Below are 21,912 nucleotides of genomic sequence, written 5' to 3'. Positions count from 1 at the left end.
ACGAGAGAGATGGTGGCAAAGTGCATCGAGAGAGAGAGAGAGAGAGAGAGAGAGAGAGAGAGAGAGAGAGAGAGAGAGAGAGAGAGAGAGAGAGAGAGAGAGAGAGAGAGAGAGAGAGAGAGAGAGAGAGAGAGAGAGAGAGAGAGAGAGAGAGAGAGAGAGAGAGAGAGAGAGAGAGAGAGAGAGAGAGAGAGAGAGAGAGAGAGAGAGAGAGAGAGAGAGAGAGAGAGAGAGAGAGAGAGAGAATTAACCGGAAAGAAGGAATTTAGAAGCAAGGGTAGCCAGAAGAAAGGAGAGGAACTGAAGGAAATAAAAGAGTAACGACGAGAGGAAGGAAGAACAGCAAAGTCAGAGAGATACGAGTGTTCCCTTGATCCGCTTCCCCACGATTGTCTCTCTCTTAACTTCTCCTAACGCACATTTCCCTTCCCTTTGCTGTTCTCTTCCCTGCTATTGTAATGTGGAGAAGGAAGAAACGGCGGGAGTTTTTGATGCCCCATTTGCTCTCCGTTTGCCTGTCTCTTTCTGTCTCCTTGTCTGTGTGTCTGCGTGTGTGGATCGATGACTTAACTTTTTCTAACACTGTTCTCTTTCCTTTGCAACTCTCTCTTTATTGTAATGTGGAAAAGGAAGAAACGGGAGAGAGTTGTTGATGTGTCCCTTTCTCTCTACCTGTCTATCGGTTTGTCTCTTGTCTGTTTGTCTGTGTGTGTGGATCGATGACTTAACTTTTCCGAACACTTTTCTCTTTCCTTTGCAACTCTCTCTTTATTGTAATGTGGAAAAGGAAGAAACTGGAGAGAGTTGTTGATGTGTCCCTTTCTCTCTACCTGTCTATCGGTTTCGCTCTTGTCTGTTTGCGTGTTTGTCTGTGTCTGTGCGGATCGATGACGCCGGCAAAACAACAATCAACTAACTATTCAAACAGGAAACAATGCTATTGAACCAAAGGCACAAACTCTGCCCGCCCAAACAAACTCTGGCCGGCATAAAGGGACGAGACAAACGGCCAGTGCGCACGGCGGTATTTGCCTGGTTATTTTCTCCTCATTTTGTCAAAGGTTAACCCCTCCCCGACCTCCCCAACCCCCGCCGCCGCCCACGAGCACCGACATAATAATTTGCTTTGATATTTGCCTTTATCATCATTCATATTTTCCGTACATATATTATTATTATTATTATTATTATTATTATTATTATTATTATTATTATTATTATTATTATTATTATTATTATTATTATTATTATCATCATAAAAAGTGTTATTAGTATAGTATTAGTAGTAGTAGTAGTAGAAGTAGTAGCAGCAGTACCAAAAAATCTTATAAATGGTAACCGTATAAGATCTTTGGTAGTAGTAGTAGTAGTAGTAGTAGTAGTAGTAGTAGTAGTAGTAGTAGTAGTAGTAGTAGTAGTAGTAGTAGTAGTAGTAGTAGTAGTAGTAGTAGTAGTAGTAGTAGTCAGCACGTCAGTATTTGCCGATAATTTTCTCCTCATTTTGTCAGAATTTAGACCCCGCCCGAGCCACCTATCCACCCCGTCACCCCCTCCCCTCCCCCTCATCCACCCCATCACCCCCATCTATCCTCCACATCACCCCCCTCCCTCTCTCTCTCCATCCCCATTTTCCAGTGTAAAACGTTAAGTAAATCCGATTAGGCCGGCCACTCAATTACGCCCAAAAAATATGAGGCGATAATTTGCGAGGACTCCATCAGCCTTCTGTTCCCTTGAAGCGCACGAGGACGCCAGGAAACGACGGTGTGGCTGGAACTACGACGAGGTGATGGATGGAGGTGGTGGTGGTGGTGGTGATGGAGGGTTATATGATTAATGGTGATGATGGTGTTGATGGTGTTGAGGGCGGTGATGGTGGTGGTGATGATGGTGGTGGTGTGGTGGTGGTGGTGGATGGATAAATGATTGGACGTAGTGTATCATTATTATTATTATTATTATTATTATTATTATTATTATTATTATTATTATTATTATTATTATTATTATTATTACTACTACTACTACTACTACTACTACTACTACTACTACTACTACTATTACTACTACTACCACTACTATTATGTTTTATTGTACTTCATTACTCACATAATTAACATATTACCCTTATCAAACACACACACACACACACACACACACACACACACACACACACACACACACACACACACACACACACACACACACCAATTAGACCGCCAGAAAATTGACACACTTAAGCAAACATGATTTTCCCGTCAATATTGTCCACCTGAGAGAGCAAGGGGAGGAGGATGGAGAAGGAGGGGAGGGGAGAGAGAGGGGGAGGAAGCTGGAGGAGGAAGATGGGGAGGGAGGGAGGAAGGGAGGGGAGGTGGAGGAGGAGGGCGGGAGAGTTGTGGGAAGTTGAGGACGGGGGAGGATGTTAGAGGATGGAGGAAAGAGGGGAGGAAGGAGGAGATTGAGGAAGAGAATAGGGGAAAGGAAGAGAAGGTGGAGGAAATAAAAGAAGTGAGGATTACAAAGATGAAAAAAATACATAAGGATACAGAGAGGATACCCAAGGATACATAAATAGAGCTCGCACACACACACACACACACACACACACACACACACACACACACACACACACACACACACACACACAACACAACACAACACACACACACACACACACACACACACACACACACACACACACACACACACACACACACACACACACAACTTCTCTTCCCTCTATATTCCAGTAAAATCATATATGTACAAAGTTGCGAGCAATATTTTCGTGCAGTATTTGTTGCAGGAATTAAAACTTTCCTCAGCTTTCCCCATTAGACTCTGTGCCATACGCGGCGGCCTCGGTTACTAAACCAATGGAAAGCGTCAGCCCCAGCAATACCCAGACGACGGCAGGGCCCATACTCTCAAACATTTGGAGACTTTAAGTTGGCAGCAGGGTTGGCGGTTTAAACCCAGTAATATAAAAAAAACAATGGTTTAAACCAACTAATAAAACCAATTTTTGTTTGTTTTGTGTGTATCTTTGTTAGTTTCATCAGTATTGTGGTTTTAACTATATGTAAGATTTTAATTATGTACAGCAGGGTTGGCGGTTTAAACCAGGGGTGTCAAACTCAAAACCCTTCGAGGGCCAATTCATACTCTGGAGTGCCGTTATGGGGGCCAACAAGGGTAGAAAATATATTGACAAGATTGAAGTTATCGTGATACCGCGGGCCATTTATGACTATCCCGCGGGCCATGAGTTTGACACCCCTGGTTTAAACCAAAAACCCATCAATAAAACCAGTGTTTTTTGTGAATCTTTTTTAGTTTCATCAGGTATCGTGGTTTTAATTATATGTGGTTTTAAATTTTTTATCATGCACAGTCATTTTACTAACACCAGGATGAAAACGTCAGTTGGTAAACTCAAATCTCTATTCAAATGCTGTAACTTCAAAGTAACTGAAAACAACTTGCTGTAATGACTTCATTCGTACTATTTGTCCTTCCATTGCTTTACGGCAATTTTTACAAATTGCTCGGCAGCCTTTTCTGCCTTCAACAACCTTTTTTTCAAAAAAATTCCAAATATAGTCTGGTTTTTTGCCTGTCATATTGATGAATAGTTCAGCACTAGGTTAATCACCAACAGTTTCAACTTTGTTTCTAATAACTTGAGTCTTGATAGTTAATGGTTTGATCACTGCATTATAATATCTCTGTGCCTGTTTGAATAGAATATAATCAGTAAAATTTCTAATATTTTTCATAGTTCAAGATAAAGATTAAAACACAATCATACTCACTTTTCAATACACTATTTGCTCTGTTTCTGAATTTAAGTATGTTCAGTGTACAGTATGTATCAATTTAAATTACATGGTAGTTCAGCGTATGCGTATCTATATATTTTCGGCGTTATGAGGTCTGACACGAGAAGGATTTAGCGCGTCATCTTATCCTCCCACTCACCCTCACATCACCTTCGCTGTATGGCACTGTTCAAGCACTGGAATGGTAGACACACGCACATGTTGCATTATTTCAACACTTAAGACTTGCACATCTTTCAAATGCGTATTATCTTAGCCTTTTCTTGGGAGTTACAAGCCAAGACCCCTTACATGGGACCCGTTTTCGCGCCAAACTTGCGCGTCCCTCACAGCGGCCTCCCTCACTCTAGCTTAGTTAAAACACAATTTTGGTCTTTCATATCTTGTTTCCAATCAAGCACTGTCCACTCCCTCCACATTCCACACCATCGCATCACCGACGCCCCTGTAACTAATGTGTGCAGCAGTAGATTACAAGGATGCAGAGGAGTTCTTTGACTCAGAAACCGACGCCTATCAGCACATTTTAAAGATTTCTGGCTTCCTTTCTTTGATGCCACACTGTGAAGGGAGAATACGATACGAACGGCTTTATTTACTCCTAAAATCACGTTAAAATGGCTTCTCAGGGTCTTTATAAGCGCATAAAAAAGTGATGCCGCAGCGTTTCCGCCATATTCGTCGATGCCTCCGAGGAACACGCCACAAATACTTCCAAGTTTTTGCGACTCGTAGCCTTTACTGCTAAATCCATCTCTAAATCTATCTTTAATTCCTTTTCAAACTCATATATGTATATACGGATAGAATTACTGGAATAAAAATACTGAAAAGAAAAAAAAAGAAAAAATCTGTGGTTTAAACCAAAAAAAAAACATGGTTTAAACCAAAAAAAATGGTTTAAAACAAAAAAAAACATGGTTTTTGCCAACCCTGGTTGGTAGTATCGGACGCTTTCGCCTCTTACATCAACAACAATTTTCAAAGACCAAAAAAGAGGTTAATCGGGTTCTAATGAGTGTTCTTTTACGTTTAAGGAACAGAAGAACGATCAAACTAACACCAGGGTCATAAAACTACCCCTGGAAATGCCCACAACCCCTACGAAAGCCTTGTCAAATATGTGTGTGTGTGTGTGTGTGCGTGTGTTAGGGCGTCGATCTATTTTTTTTTTTTTTTTTTTACAATAAAGGAGGCAGCTCAAGGGCACACAAGAAAAGAAAACAATAATAAAAAAGCCCGCTACTCGCTGCTGAATATAGAGTCTACGCACCCTCATTTGGTATGGCTTTCGTAGAGTTTGTGAATTTCCATGAGTAGTTTTATTAGCCTAGTCATGGTTTGACAAGAAATATGAAACACACTCAAGAGAACCCGACTAAAAATCATTGTGGCCTTGGGAAACAGTCTAATCATGTATCTTAATCATTTCAATCAACAATAAGGGCCAGTTCGACAGTCCAACGCCGAGTCATTGTAAGCGCCCAAACCAGGCTGTATTCTCCTCAATGATCAGTTATTTCTACTCAATACCAGGTAATAATAAAGAGATTTCCTAATGTGTGGTTTCCCAAAATTTCCTCTTCTCTATATCAACGCCAAACAAGGAATTTTCGTCGTATTTTGTGTTTCGTTGCGGAGCTCACGAACTTCCTGTATTGGACTGTAAAACTGGACCTAAACCTTTCAGTAAGCGTCCCCATCAAGCTTCAAGCAGGTTAGTTATGCATAGCGAAAGGGCGTTCGAGCGTAGTGTGGATGCGTCAAACTGTAGGAAGGGCGTGACGAGGAAACGGGCGCTGCACTCACTCTCGTTACTCCTCCGTGTGACGATCTGCTTACAACGACGACCACCACCCTGCCCCGCCCTCCGCTCTCTCTCACTCTCACTCTCACTCTCACCCTCTCTCTCTCTCTCTCTCTCTCTCACACACACACACACACACACACATGCACGCACTACTCCCCCCCCCCCACACACACACACACACACCGCCTTTCCCATTCATATCTCCTTCCCACCTGGCGCGTACACACACACACACACACACACACACACACACACACACACACACACACACACACACACACACACACACACACACACACATATACACACGCACACACACACACACACACACACAGTCAACGAAGCGGAAGCAACGTTTCTCGAATAATTTTCCATATTCCTTTGCGAGTGACAGCCTGCAGGAGGAGGAGGAGGAGGAGTAGGAAGAGGTGGAGGAGGAGGAGAGGAGGAGGAGGAAGGTACACAAGCATCCAGAGGGTGGCCAGTGCTAGGATGAGGAGAAATAGGAGAGGAGGAGAGAAATACACACACACACACACACACACACACACACACACACACACACAAGCAGAGAGAGAGAAGGATCTCTCTCTCTCTCTCTCTCTCTCTCTCTCTCTCTCTCTCTCTCTCTCTCTCTCTCTCTCTGTGTGTGTGTGTGTACAAGCACACACGCGTAATCCTCTTAGCGCTCGAGACAGCGACGGAACACCAACACTCGCTCCTTCCCCGTCAGAGGCATTTCGCGTTCATTATTGCTACGAGGAGAAAGTATCGCGTTCCTTCTTTTTGGTTGATATATAGGTGGAGACAACACCAATAAAGTACACAAATCGAGAACACCAACAGAGAGGCGGTGGCTGAGTGATCAGCGTGCCGGCACCTCGTCCAGGAGGACGCGGGTTCAAGTCCTGCCCGCCACAACAGCTGGTATTTTTCAGTCACCGCCGAGTGGCCTAAGATTACCCAGATGCTGTCCTGAAGGCCACCTATCAACCCGGACACTAGATTTTCTCTTTAAAGAGAGGCTCAAAGATGAGCTTCTGAATCATGAACCTAAAAGAACACTCATTAGACCCCGACTCATTTCTTTTTTGGCATTTGGAAATAGTTGATGCGAGAAGCGGAAGCGTCTGAGAACACCGACCGGAGTCTGTGCCCTGGAAAGTGTGACAGCGTCGAGGAAGACCCAGCGGGCCCGGGGTAATGTGCTTATTGATATATTGACACCCAGGCCAATACACTGACTGACAATGATAAATGGAGATGGACGGCGGGATGGACTGCTAGAGGGATAGATGAATAGGGAGGCAGATAGATACAGGTGATGGGACACGTAGAGACTGGTAGATAGATAGATGTAGATGATGGTACGCACAGACATAGTAAATAGATAGACAAAGCTGCAGACACTCAAATAAACAAATAGAATGGTATATATATATATATATATATATATATATATATATATATATATATATATATATATATATATATATATATATATATATATATATATATATATATATATATATATATATATATATATATTGAAATAAATAAAAGGGCGTGAAGGAAAAAAAATACTGTAGATAGATGTAACGCTTCCCTTCCTTCCCTTTCTTTCCCTTCCCTTCCCTTCCCTCTCTCTCTCTCTCTCTCTCTCTCTCTCTCTCTCTCTCTCTCTCTCTCTCTCTCTCTCTCTCTTCCTTCACCTTCCCTTCCCCCTCCTCCTTCTCCTCCTCCTCCTCCTCCTCCTCCTCCTCCTCCTTCTCCTTCCCCATTTTTCCTTTACCCTGTATAAGCAAAACGACGCATGTAAAAAAGGAAAAAGAAAAAGAAAAAAATCCGGCCGCCGCTTTTTCAGTCTTTAAATCTAAGTGGTCGGCTTCCTTCGGTGTCTTTATGTGCAAAGTTGTGCCGTGAGTCCAGCATGGGGGGGAGGAGGGAAGGGGGGAGAAGAGAAGGGAAGAGGGGGTTGAGAGGGGATGTGGGCGTCGCGAGGCTGATACCGAAGGAATGGACGGAAGGGAGAGGGAGAGGGGGAGGAGAAGAAAGAGGAGGAGGGAGGAGGGAGGAAGACAGAAAGAACGGCGGGGATAGAGAGAGAGAAGGAAGGAACGTGAGAGAAAAGAAGAAAAGGAGGAGGGAGGAAGGAGGAAGACAGAAGGAATGGGGATAAGAGACGGGGATGCAGAGAGAAGGGACGGGAAAGGAGGAGGAGGAGGAGAAGGGAGTAAGACAGAAGGTACGGGGCTAAGACGAAGGGAGGATGAGAACTGAAGAGAGGGGAGAGAAAGAAGGAACAGGAGTGAAAGGAATACGGAGAGAGAGAGAGAGAGAGAGAGAGAGAGAGAGAGAGAGAGAGAGAGAGAGAGAGAGAGAGAGAGAGAGAATGTGCGTGTTTGTGTGTACGTAGCCTCTCGCACAGGTTAATGAATTGGCAACATTTACCTGGCCAATTAAGAGATCAATTTCAGGTTCCATGAATATTAATTGCCCCAAGACGCTGATGGCCTTGTTCTACCCCCCACCCCCCTCCACCACCACCACCACCATCAACAACAACAACAACAACAACAACAACAACAACAACAACAACAACAACAACAACAACAACAACAACAACAACAACAACAACAACAACAACAATAACAACAACTACCCCACCGCGTGTCAACATACAATAGATGGACACAGACACATATACACTAGAAAGAGTGTGTGTGTGTGTGTGTGTGTGTGTGTGTGTGTGTGTGTGTGTGTGTGTGTGTAGTAGTAGTAGTAATAATAATAATAATAATAATAATAATAATAATAATAATAATAATAATAATAATAATAATAATAATAATAATAATAATAATAATAATAATAATAATAATAATAATAATAATAATAATAATAATAATAATAATAATAATAATAATAATAATAAACGGTTTATTAGGGGGAAGGATTGCAGCTCTAGAGTTGAAAAATAATAAATTAGTTGGACAAGATACATGTAGACAATGTGATAAAAGTAATAATGATAATAATAATAATAATAATAATAATAATAATAATAATAATAATAATAATAATAATAATAATAATAATAATAATAATAATAATAATAATAATAATAATAATAATAATAATAATAATTACAAATTCTGCTCATAAGAGTGCTTCACATATTATAATTATTGATGCTCCTGACCACTGCGGGCACGGCGCTGTTTTTGTAGTGGTCCGTCCGTGCCCTTGTTGGAGCCAGTCTGTTGGCGTGCCTCACTGACTGGCGGGGACGGGATAGCAGGCGGGAGTAGGTTGCGGTGTCTGGGGTGGTTGAGCAGACCACTCGCACAGCGCTGCAGCAGAGTCGAGCGTCGCTCTTGGAGGGTGGTGAGGGTAAGGGAATCAAGGACTTCTTGGTAGGCGGTGTAGGCGGACCCCAGGATGATCCTGCAGGCTCGTTTTTGTACCTGCTCAAGTTGGCGGCGTTGTGTGAGGTAGAGGGAGGAGGGCCAAGCTGGAGATGCGTATGTGAGCTTAGGAAGTATGAATGTGGTGTACACACTCACGCCCGGGAGTCCCCAGCGTCTTGACCCGCCGCAGGAGGTAGAGTTGTAGGTGGCGGATTTAATGAGTTGAGTGGTGTGGTCCTTCCAAGTAAGTTTGTTGTCTATTGTGATCCCAAGTAGCTTGACTGATTGGACCACCTGGAGGGCAGTGTCGTTGATGGAGACTACAGGAGGAGCGACGGGGACTGAGGAGGTGTTGATGTGCATGACTGTAGTTTTGGTGTCGTTGATGGTGACGTTGTCCGTGGTCCATGATTGTAAGCTGTGTAGCAGGTCTTGGAGTTGACTGTAGTCAGGGTTGTCCTTGTTAATGGTGACTCCCAGTGTAGTATCGTCTACATACTTCCAGCGGTTGGGGGTGTGGGTCAGCGCTTTGTTGATCAGGATCAGGAAGAGAAGCAGTCCAACCTTGGTTCCTTGAGGCACTCCACAGGTGAGGTGCTGAGGCGGAGAGGCCACTCCTTGATACCTCACCACCTGACTGCGTTGGGAGAGGAAGTCGGCCAGCCACGACACTATGCTGGGGTGATGACAGATGTTAATTGCCTTGTTGATGACAGTGGTGTGGTGGATGAGATCAAAATCCTTTCTATGAATGCAAGGGCGACTGATGATTTACGTTTTTCCAGATTTTTGTAGGCAAAGTCAAGGAGGCTGATAAGGCAGTGAGTGGTGGAGGAAGTCTTCATGTCTCCGTACTCTTGTGTGTCAATAAGGGGGCAAGGTGGGAATATGTCCATTTGAAGAAGAAATCTTCACACAGGAGGCTGGGAACGGGAGTGATTAAGATGGGCCTGAGGTCGCCTAGTAACTGAGGGTTTGGGGTTTTGGGGACTGGGGTGACGTAAGCTGTTTTCCAGTCAGCGGGACACGCTCTGAAGGAGGGAGGCGTTGAATATTGAGGCGAGGGGTAACTCTGAGGCAAACTCTTGGTAAATTTTGATGGGAAGGTCAACTGGTGTAGATGATCGTTTGGACTTAAGCCGACACAGTGATCTGGCGACCTCATAGTCTTGAACTAGGGGGAAGGGGTGAACAGGCAGGCTGGAGTGAGGAGAGGTCGAGGCTGGGGAGTGACTGACAGATGGTGGCAAAATGGGTATTAAGGGCCTCCGCTGCATCTGTCGCCTGAAGGTGGGAGACGCCTGGGATGGGGAGGCTGTTTTTGGTAAGTTCACACAGGTCCCTGATCTTCGAGTACCACTTGCTAATGTTGGACTGTTTGAGGCTGTGGATCTTCAGGGGGTAATATGTGGCTTTGGCTTTCTTTATTTCCCGTATTATTTGGTTCCGCAGGGGCTTGTAGAGTGAGGGGTTGATGTGGAAGGCGTGGTTCCGCTGTTCAATTAGGCGTTTTATCCTGGGTGTGATCCATGGGGTGTCTGAAGGATGAACTCACCGTGTTTTCAAAGGGAAGAAGTGTGTGTGTGTGTGTGTGTGTGTGTGTGTGTGTGTGTGTGTGTGTGTGTGTGTGTGTGTGTGTGTGTGTGTGTGTGTGTGTGTGTGTGTGTGTATAAGTAAGTAATATTTATTGCCATTAAATTACAAGTAATTTTTTTACAATTAATATGTATAGATATATACAAAGGACATTGGCACAACCTGCCAAGCCAAGGCTCCCCGGCAGACAGATTTTAAATACTATTTATCTTTTTTTTTTTATGCTTGTGGTTGCTGTATAAGGTAATTTTTTCTTTCATAAATATTTTGACATTGTGAACTTAACAAATATGTTGTGTGTGTGTGTGTGTGTGTGTGTGTGTGTGTGTGTGTGTGTGTGTGTGTGTGTGTGTGTGTGTGTGTGTGTGTGTGTGTGTGTGTGTGTGTGTGTGTGTGTTGGGGAGGATGGGTGGTTGAGAAGAGGAGGAGGAGGAGGAGGAATAGGAGGAGGAGGAAGTGGAGAACAACGACGACGAGGAGGAAAGAGGAGGGAGGAGGAGGAGACAAAAAGAGGAGGAAGAAGAGAGAGGCAACACACAAAACCATGTAAGTAACGGCAAAGCTCAAAACCGAAATAAGTAAACAAATAAATAAATAAATAGAAATATGAATAAAAGAAAAACACCCTTGACAGAATGCAATAGTACGACACACACGAGGAAGAAGAAGAAGAAGAAGAAGAAGAAGAAGAAGAAGAAGAAGAAGAAGAAGAAGAAGAAGAAGAAGAAGAAGAAGAAGAAGAAGAAGAAGAAGAAGAAGAAGAAGAAGAAAAAGAAAAAAAAAAAAGAAACATGATGGATGGCCCAACAACTTTCCACGAGACGAGTAAGATGCGTTCGCTCCCTCCATACTCTTTTTTTTCTTTCTTAATGTTGCGAGCGTGTTATTTATTATTTAAGATGAATTATTGCCGCCTGAGGAAGATTGGTGGAACGGATAACAAGAGGAAGGAAGAAGAGGAGGAGGAGGAAGAAGAAGAAAGGGTTAGGAATGTGCAAAGGAAAAAATTTAAATGAGATTAGAATAAGAATTACATTATGAATAGAACAGGAAGTTAAAATATGAATGCACGGGGAGAATTAAGAGAAGAAATTGAGGATGATGAAGAGAATCGAGAACTGCAAACAGAATATGAATAAGATTATGAATAGAATAAGAAGGTAAAGCAAGAACACGTCGAGATAATCAAGAGAATGAAGATGATACTGATGAAAAAAATAAAAATAAACGCCCGGGGAAAGAAAAGAAGGGATAGGATGGGGAGAACTATGCCCAGAGAAGGTAGATAAAAAGGAAGATGGGAAAAAATATAACTAGAATAAGAGGATGAAGGCGGAGGAGGAGAAGAAAGCAAAAAAAAAAGACATGACAGGGAAAACAATAGAATATAACACAGGAAAATGAGTAGAAAGAAAGAGGAAAATGAAGAGAAGCGAGAAAGAAAGGGGAAAAAGAGGAAACAACAAGAGAAAAAAAATGTAGAAGGCATATGACCGAGAAAAGAAAAGAAAAGAAAACAAGAAACTGAGTAGAAAGAAGAGAGAAAAAAAGAAAAAGGAAAGAAAGAGAAAACGAGAACAAGATAAAAAAGTATGAAAGGAATATGTCGAGAAGTAGAAAATAAACTGAATAAATACACGAATAAATAATAACAAGAGAAAGAAGAGAATGATGAGATGAGTGAGGAAAGGAGTGGTGGTGGTGGTGGTGGTGGTGTGGTGTGGTGGTGGTGGTGATGGAGGTGATAGTGGTGGTGGTGATGGTGGTGATGGAGGTGATAGTGGTGGTGGTGGTGGTGGTGACAGTGGTGGTGGTGGTGGTGGTGGTAAAAAATGTGGCCATCAATCAGTCTGTCGCAACCTTACTCCTTGAAATTGGTTCTGTTTCGTTAGTTGCTCAATTAATGTTTTCTTTTTAAAACCTGCAATTTCACGGCGAAGGAAGATTTAATAAGAGTACCTGAAGCCTCACACACACGCACACAAGCACACACACACACACACACACACACACACACACACACACACACACACACACACACACACATACTTATTTATTTAGCTTTCTTATTGACCACATAGAAAGAATACTTCCTTTCCCCCCTCCCCCCCCCCCTCTCTCTCTCTCTCTTTATCTATCTATCTATCAACCTATCTATCGATCTCTATCTATCTCTATCTGTCTCTATCTATCTATCTATCTATCGGTAAGTAGGCCAAGGTTCATCAGCTTCCACCCGCCCGTGTCCTACGCCTAGTGACTTTGTGATACAGAAACAAAAAAACACAAGCGATAAAGCATTTTTTCTGTCATTAGCGTGAATAATTAACACGCTTCGTATTGTAGCTTTGTAAAAGAATTCATCTCTATCCATTTTGTACGACCTTTGTGTGTTTGCATGTTCGTTAATTGTATATTCAGAGCAGGAATGAAGCACACAATGTAATGCCGGCACGCACGCGCACACACACACACACACACACACACACACACACACACACACACACACACACACACACACACACACACGCACACACACAAGGTAGGTAGGGAGTTGCCGTGTGCTCGGGGCGGTGGCCTACACACACACACATACACACACACACACACACACACACACACACACGGCGGGGGGCCTACAGATGTGTACTCGACAAACACGCCTCGGAAAAGAGTAAACTCGGCCATAATTAATTATTTCACGGAGTTCGTTTCCTCGCGATGGAAGTAACCTACAAGGAGTTTAATTTAACCCAGCTAGAATTTACTCGGTATCAAAAATACTGATTTAAAGGCTGAAATTTAATTTACTTCTCTAATGATATTTTCCTGCACCGGAGGAGGCGATGCGTCGAGCAGGGAGGAGGAGGACGAGAGGAGAAGAGGAGGAGGAGGCTGGGGGTGGCGGGGGAAGGACGCGATACGGAGCAAACAATTAGTGCGTGAAGGAGGAGGAAGAGACGGACGACAAAAACGACAAAGGCACCGTAAAGAAGCGACTCAGCCAACACGACGCGGGGCCCGACGCGACACACGGAAAAAGTCTGCCGCGATAAACAACCGCAACGGAACGAAGGAAGGAGAGAACGTAGGGTGGAACGAACAGCAAGCGAAATGAAAGAGAGAAAGAGAAAGAAACGGGGAAAAGCCGAAACAAAGGCAAGAAAGAAGGAAAACAAGAATGAAACAAGGAAATAAGAGAAAAAAAGTAAAATTGAAGGAACAAACGAAAAGAAAGAGAGCAAGAAAAAGAACGGGTAAAAGCTGAAAGGAAGAACAAAGGAATGACGAACAAAAAGTTTAAAGGGAAAAAGAAAAAAATAGCGTAAAATGAAAAGCACGGACGAAAAGAAAAATAACAAGCCAGAATGAACGAGTAGCGACACACAGAAAGAATGAAAGCATGACAGACAGGCAGACAGACAGAAAGAAAGAAGGTAAATAAGAGAGGAAGAAAGAAGGAGAGAAAAAACGGGTAAAAGTTGTTTGCCCGAAAGGGAGAGATAGACATAGAAATATATGAAACAGAGAATAAAACAAAGACAGACAGAAAGGCAAAGAAAGAAAGAAGGAAAGAAAGGACGAAATGAAATTACAGAACAAATAAAGCCACCACACAGAGCCTAGAGTCTTGTAATTCCTGTTTGGGGGCATTCTGTTAAAAGTAGAGTAATGCAGAGTAGAGGCATCGGCGTAGGAGTGGATAGGACAGTTTGTTTTGAAAAGATCACTGATGGACAACAGAGTGAGGGATAGAACAGAGCCCTGCGAGACACCACGGATAGAAAGTTTAGGGCCAAATTTACTTTATATACCCAGTAAACAATATTTATTCATTAACTACATTTTTCCTTTTTTCATCACTGGGAAACATACTGTACGCCACGGTCTTCTTTTTTTTTTTTTTTTTTTTTTTTTTTTTGCTGCTCACTGAAATTGAAAAATCTATCTTCCCTTCACTTTTTTCCTTTTTTTCTTCCACCTTTTTTTTCTTCTTTTCTTTCTCTGTGACGCTTTAGAAATGTGACAGTCTGTAAAATAGGTGGAGAAGAGGGAAGGCGGGAGGGAGGGAGGTAAGAATGGAGGGAAGGGAGGGAGGGATGAAGGTAAGAAAGGAGGGGAGGAGGAAGGGACGGAGGGGGGGAGGGAAGGAGGGAGTTTGGAAGAGAATGATTATGAAACGTGTGACCTCGTTCTGTGTCTGTGTGTGCGTGTGTGTGTGTGTGTGTGTGTGTGTGTGTGTGTGTTAAAAGAGAGAATATCTTTTTCTTATTCAATATAAACTAATCAATGCATCTCTTTATGATCTTTTCAGTTCCAACCCTTACTATTATTGCTCTCTCTCTCTCTCTCTCTCTCTCTCTCTCTCTCTCTCTCTCTCTCTCTCTCTCTCTCTCTCTCTCTCTCATTTTGTCAATCACAGACGTAGCATTTCTTCATTTCGCATTGCATTCTCTGCGTAACAATTCCGGTAAAACTGCATCACCCAATACATCAATTCGTTCTAAATGCCAACACTTTTCCCTCTCTAACACCCTCATTTCGTTACACGAATTTCGCAAAGCCGTCGTCTTTGTGTTTTATTTCCAAGCGGTGCGTTACATTTCATATCGGCCTGAGGGCTTAGTGAGGCTCAGCAGCGGATCAGGATCATAGTCTGAACCTTACGGAACAATTAAAAAGGTTTGCCCCAAAGCTGGCATTAAGCTGCGTGGCATTTGTCCGCTTCAGAGGTGGCGGCACGCGTCCCTACAGCCCGGGGAGTGTATGCAAAAAAGGATCAGGCGTTGAAAATGGGATGGGATGCCTACATACGAAATGGACATAAAAGCGCTCACCTCGTCGCTGCGGTAAAAGGAATAGGAATGAAGTAAACTAAAAACAATGAAGAAAAAGTACGAAATGAAATAGGACGCCTACATACGAAACGAACATAATAGTGCTCGCCTAACCACTACGGCAAAGTTAAAAGGAATGAAATAAAGTGAAAACAATGAAGAAAAAACACGAAAAGCGATTTGAACACGAAAGAAAGGCCCATATTATTCAACCCATCAGGCTCCTACTACAACTATTTTCCCAAGGCCACAAGGAGGATTAACCGGATTTTCATGGGTTATTTTCCCGCTTAAGTTGCAGAAGTCGTATAAAACTATCACTAGGACCACAAAACAGTCCATGGATATCCCAGCAACTTCTACGAGAGGCTTTTCAAACAGGTGAACTGAGGCCCCGAGACGTTTGAAAATACGGACTCATCTATCATTAAGCTAAGATGCCTGGGCGGTTACATCTTCCTCTTGTTCTCTCTTTTAAGTTAGCGGCGGAGAAGAGAGATCTGAATAATACATGATAGAAGATGGAAAGGTCACGAAGCAAAAATTTCGAAGAGTTAAAGACACGAAACTTATCTGCTTTGTCACTCCCTGTTTTGAAAGCGTGACTTGTTAGCACGGAGGAGAGTTAGCGGCGGAGAAGAAGTCACAAAATCATAACATCGAGAAGCTAAGGGAACGAGACAAAATATCTGTTTCGTTACTCCCCATTTGGAAAGCGTGACTTGCTAGCACAGAGGAAGGATCTGGGCGGTACATTACACGGGATGGGAGTGTGAGGACGGAAAATTAAGTCCAGTGCATGCATGGCTGTAGTGGTCGATGGCTGGAGGGTGTGGGCTGAAGGGACAAGTGCAAAAGATCAGCCTGAAATGACAGCGATGCGTGAGTCGTGAGACATCCAGGGAGGCAGAGTGAAGGGCCTGGTGTCTGCTGTTACGATAAAAAGTAAAGAGTTGTGAGGGAGCGAAGCAATACAGTTAGGCAGAATGAAGGGCCTGATGTCTGTTGAGTCCACCAACATTTGTCACTATATTTGCTATGTTTAAAAGTAATAAGTCGTGAGGAAACGAAGCTATACAGAGAGACAGAATGTAGAGCCTGGTGTCTGCTGAGCCCACCTAGTCTACCACGACCACTATATTTGTTGCATTAAAAATAGAGAAAAAAGTATATAGGAAAAACTAACGCAAATGTTCTAGCCCCAATAATGAAACTATGATGCCTAATGAGATGACCAAATTTGGCTCTAGGGGTATCTTTCTCGTACTAGTTGAAGAAATTTAAGTAGTAGGAAGGAAGGCTGGTGAGTGATACTGTAAAGTGTAAAGAGTTGAAGTCGAAGGAAGGAGGAAGTACAGTGGAGGGAAGGCTGTTCTAGTTTGCCAAAGAGATGAAAAAGAGTGAAGGTGGTGGTGAACGCTTGCATTGAAAAGCTGGAGAGCCTAAGGATGAGCCTGATTAGAATATCTTGCGTGCACAGTGGAGCCGAGCCGTGTCAGGGGTGGAAACACATGCATCAGAAAGAAAGGCGCCACAGTGAAGACAGTGGTAAACTCTTGCACTAGAAAGCTGGAGAGCCTAAGGATGAGCCTGAATAGAATGTCTTGCGTGCACAGTGAAGCCAAGCCGTTTCAGGGGTGGAAACACAGCAGAAGGGAAGGTGGTGTTACAGTAATGACGGTGGTGAACTCTTGCACTAGAAAGCTGGAGAGCCTAAGAATGAGCCTGAATAGAATGTCTTGCGTGCACAGTGAAGCCAAGCCGTATCAGGGGTGGAAATACAGCAGAAGGGAAGGTGGTGTCACAGTGAATATGGTGGTGAACTCTTGCACTATAAAATTGGAGAGCATAAGGATGAGCTGCGTCAGGGGTGAAAATATAGCCTATCCACAGCTATCCACCACTCGACCGTCCCACATACTCCACTAGTGATCCACGGACGAGCTAACGCTTCCTAGCCTTCCACTCCACGGTTTAAAACAGTCGAGTGGGCATAAGAAGTAAAGAAAGAAGGAGAGCATAAGAATGAGCTGCGTCAGGGGTGAAAATATAGCGTATCCACAGCTATCTACCACTCGACTGTCCCACACACTCCACCAGTTATCCACGCACGAGCTAACCCGTCCTAACCTTCCACTTCAAAGCTTAAAACAGTCGAGTGAACATAAAAAACGCTGCACGCATTCTCTACAACTATAACTTTACTGGAACTAGCAGCGTGGAATTGTGTCCGTGCAGGCTATGGGTCAACGCGCCGAAAACAAAAAAGACAAGTGGAATATGAAAAAGAATAGTGATTGGCAGGGGGCTATATTTTGCTCAAAGGACCTTCACAGGGTCTCTACGGGAAGAAGATTGGAGTGTGTCTGTCCACGGATGGGAAAACAATACTGGAGGACGCTACGATATCGGAGGAAAAAGGAAAATACAAAGACGTCACACCCTTGCTAAAGTTGTTGAAAGCAAATTCGTAGGGGGACCAAAATTAGATTAGCGTGGCGTATAAAGAGTTAGAAAGAGACGCGATGACACACACACACACACACACACACACACACACACACACACACACACTAGCAGATGGGTGGGATAGAAAATATTTTATACTCTTGGCTTCGTTCCGAAAGCTTATTTAACAGGCCATGACACTGATATTCTGAGAGGTAGAAGAGACAAAAGGAGAGAAGACTGTAGAAGATTACCCAGTCGACCAACACACCCACGACCATTCCTGAGAGTCTGCTATTCACCGCCTGCCCCCCCGCCCCCCCCCCCCCCCGCCCCCTTCCAGCACCCCTTTCCCCCCCTCTTCATGAAACAAAATAATCAAGTTAGACTATGAGAATTTAGCTTTAATCAAGGCTCGTAGTGTATGGTGGGAGGAGGGGGGTATGACGTGGGTAGTATGATGTGAGTGTGTGTGTGTGTGTGTGTGTGTGTTTCGGTGGTAGGTCATATAACAGACCTACACACACACACACACACACACACACACACACACACACACACACACACACACACACACACACACACAGACATTCGGAGGGAAATCACCGCTCTCCAATCAGCGGCGGCATAATGTAAGTGGCGGGGAGGCGTGTGTGTGTGAAACGACATGACCGTAACGGGACGCGGTGATACGCCTGCTGCTACTGCTACTGCTGCTACTGCTACTACTACTGCTACTATTACTACTTCTACTACTACTACTACTACTACTACTACTAAACACTCATTCCATCCATCCATCCCATCCTTTCACCTCCACGACTTATACATGCAAACAAGGTGGCGGAGATGAGTACCGCCGCCACGCGCTCCTATAGCTTATGCTCCCACCTTTACCTTTACCTATCCTAAGCTCCCTCTCACTTTACTCCACCAAGATACACTATGGTAAACACATTCTCTACTGCACCAAAACAAGATACATACAACCTAACCTAAGCTCCATACAATATACTAACCTACGCATACAACCTACATTCAACCTGATGTAATTGACCTCCCTTCCGGCCTCTCGTTCTCTTTTTCTTTTGCCGGAGTAGCGTCCAGCGGGCTTTTTTGTGGCTGTTTTTGTGTTAGTGCCGTAAAAAAAAGGGCAACCTATTACAACTTACTGAGCTACATACAACCTATCTTAAGCCCTCTCTCTCTCTCTCTACTCCAACATCACAGCCTATACTAAATTCATTCTCTAGTCTACGGGTACAAGTTACATACAAGCTATCTTAAGCTACACACTCTTATTAAGCTACAAACATACTGAGTAACATATGACCTATCCCACGCTCTCTCTCTACCCCAGCATCACAGCCAATACTAAACTCTTTCTCTAGTCACCGGCACAAGACACATACAACCTATCCTATGCTACATACACCTATCGAGCTACAAACAACCTACCAAACTACATACGACCTATCCCACGCTCTCTCTCTCTACCACACCATCACAGCCTATACTAAACTCTATCTCTATAATCCACCAGCACAAGTTTTCTCATCACGTATTCTCCGCCCAGGCTTGTTGTTGTGGTAGGCGCCCTTAAATCATCGTTGCCGCGGCCTAGCGCAGACTACCTCCCACAACTCGGCTCCAGATTCCTTAATGAGTCGGTAAGTTTAATCCGGCGGTGGGTGTGAGGTTAATTTTCCTTAGTCTTTATTAGGGAAGGCAGGGTTGTGTGGCGGTGTGTAGGGGTGAGGGTGGGGGGTGGAGGGGGCATCTGTGTGTGTGTGGGGGGAGAGAGAGAGAGAGTGAGAGAGAGAGAGAGAGAGAGAGAGAGAGAGAGAGAGAGTGCGTCTTTATTTTGTCAGAAACCCACACACACACACACACACACACACACACACACACACACACACACACCTACACCCCCCCCCATACACACACATGAAAGCACTGCACGCGTTAACACACACCGGAGGAACAGAGACAGACAAACGATTAAAAAGAAAGACAGCGAGAAAAAAAGAGGACAGGAGGAATCTCTCTCTCTCTCTCTCTCTCTCTCTCTCTCTCTCTCTCTCTCTCTCTCTCTCTCTCTCTCTCTCTCTCTCTCTCTCTCTCTCTCTCGGCTGCAGCTCATGAATATAACGCGAAGTAAATTTCGATGGACTCGTCACAATGGTTCGTCTCTTCGCTTTGTTGCTGAATAACGAATGGAGGACCCGACTGTGTGTGTGTGTGTGTGTGTGTGTGTGTGTGTGTGTGTGTGTGTGTGTGTGTGTGTGTGTGTGTGTGTGTGTGTGTGTGTGTGTGTTTGTGTTTCTGTCTGTCCATCTGTTTACCTATGTCTGTATATTTTGCTGTCTGTCTGTATTGCGTCCTTCACTGAACACACCTGCCATCTAGTGGCCTTGGTGGAACTACCAAAAATAAATATGCATGCGGCGTACGTTCAAATAATTTTTCTTGTTAGTTTTATGCTATTATTTAGAAATCACATATTTTTTTCATGGCTACGGTATAGAGACACTTGACGTTAAGAAACGGGGAAATGCAAGAAATAGGAAATTTAAATTAGTTTTTTTTTTCCAACATAAACAATCATCACATGCTCTATGTTGTTCCTTTAAAGTTCCATATAGTGAACATAATATTATAAGATGCTAAAGATATATGTATTATGATTTAAATTAGAAATATGAAATAAGTAAAATGCTTGCTGCCGGCAGCGTACGATATGTTTAGCAGCAGTAAACAACCTCCTGACCAAGACCAAAATCAAGACCAAGACCTCCCGCCCTCTGACTGGAGGGACAGAGGAATGCATCGTGTTGAGGCAGCGGCGTGCCAGCCGGAGGTATGTTGAGTGGCAAAATTTTCAACACTACCTTCCACCATTACTATATGATTTTGAGACCATGACGCCATGCCAGACTTATTTGACTTCTCTTTTCTTGCAATACGGAAATACTTACCAAGAGGTCGCATTGATGCATCCCTATTTACCACGGGATGGAATGTTGGAGGATATACGATGAATGCTCTTATTTTGTCAAAAGTGTTCAGTACAACGACATGAATAATGAACAGCACGCAGATTTTTTGGTGTAAACATGATAGTGACCATTACAACTCTGATATTATGCTAGTTTGGTACAGAAAAATGTCAATTAAGCCTCGCTGGACCCCAGCATGCTGCAGCGCTTGGCTCTGGAAGAGGCTCCAGCAGGGCCACCAGATGGCAGGTCAGTTCAGTGAAGGACCCCATTGCCGCCTCTCTCTCTCTCTCTCTCTCTCTCTCTCTCTCTCTCTCTCTCTCTCTCTCTCTCTCTCTCTCACACACACACACACATACACACACACATACACACACACACAAGACGAAGAATAAGGAGAAGAGACAAAAAGAAAAAAAAGGAAAGATGCAAGCAGAATATAACCACATTTTCAAAGCACTCTCAGAATCTCGCAGAAATTACGACGACGAAGTAAAATTATTCTGACTACGTTTCATTCTTTTTTTTTTTTTTTTGGCTAATGTATTTTTAGCTTGTTTTGGATTCTTTTACATATGTATTTTTTTTTTGGGGGGGGGGTCTGCCTCTTTACCTATTTATATATTTCGCTTGCCTTTACGCTGTTCATACTTTACACACACACACACACACACACACACACACACACACGCACACACGCACGTCCTATCAAAGCGTTTATATTTCATCTTCATCGTCTTCATATCGAGTCGTCCGTCGCATATTTCAAAGTCATCCTTCTTCCCTGCCATCACCTTCGTCTATCATCTCTCTCTCTCTCTCTCTCTCTCTCTCTCTCTCTCTCTCTCTCTCTCTCTCTCTCTCTCTCTCTCTCTCTCTCTCTCTCACACTCACGCACACACACACACACACACACACACACACACACACACACACACACACACACACACACACACACACATTCTC

This window comes from Eriocheir sinensis, chromosome 2 (genome assembly GCF_024679095.1).
Source record: "Eriocheir sinensis breed Jianghai 21 chromosome 2, ASM2467909v1, whole genome shotgun sequence".
NCBI lineage: Eukaryota > Metazoa > Arthropoda > Malacostraca > Decapoda > Varunidae > Eriocheir > Eriocheir sinensis.
The sequence above is the reverse complement of the archived record's forward strand: the minus strand, read 5'-3'. Positions refer to the sequence as shown.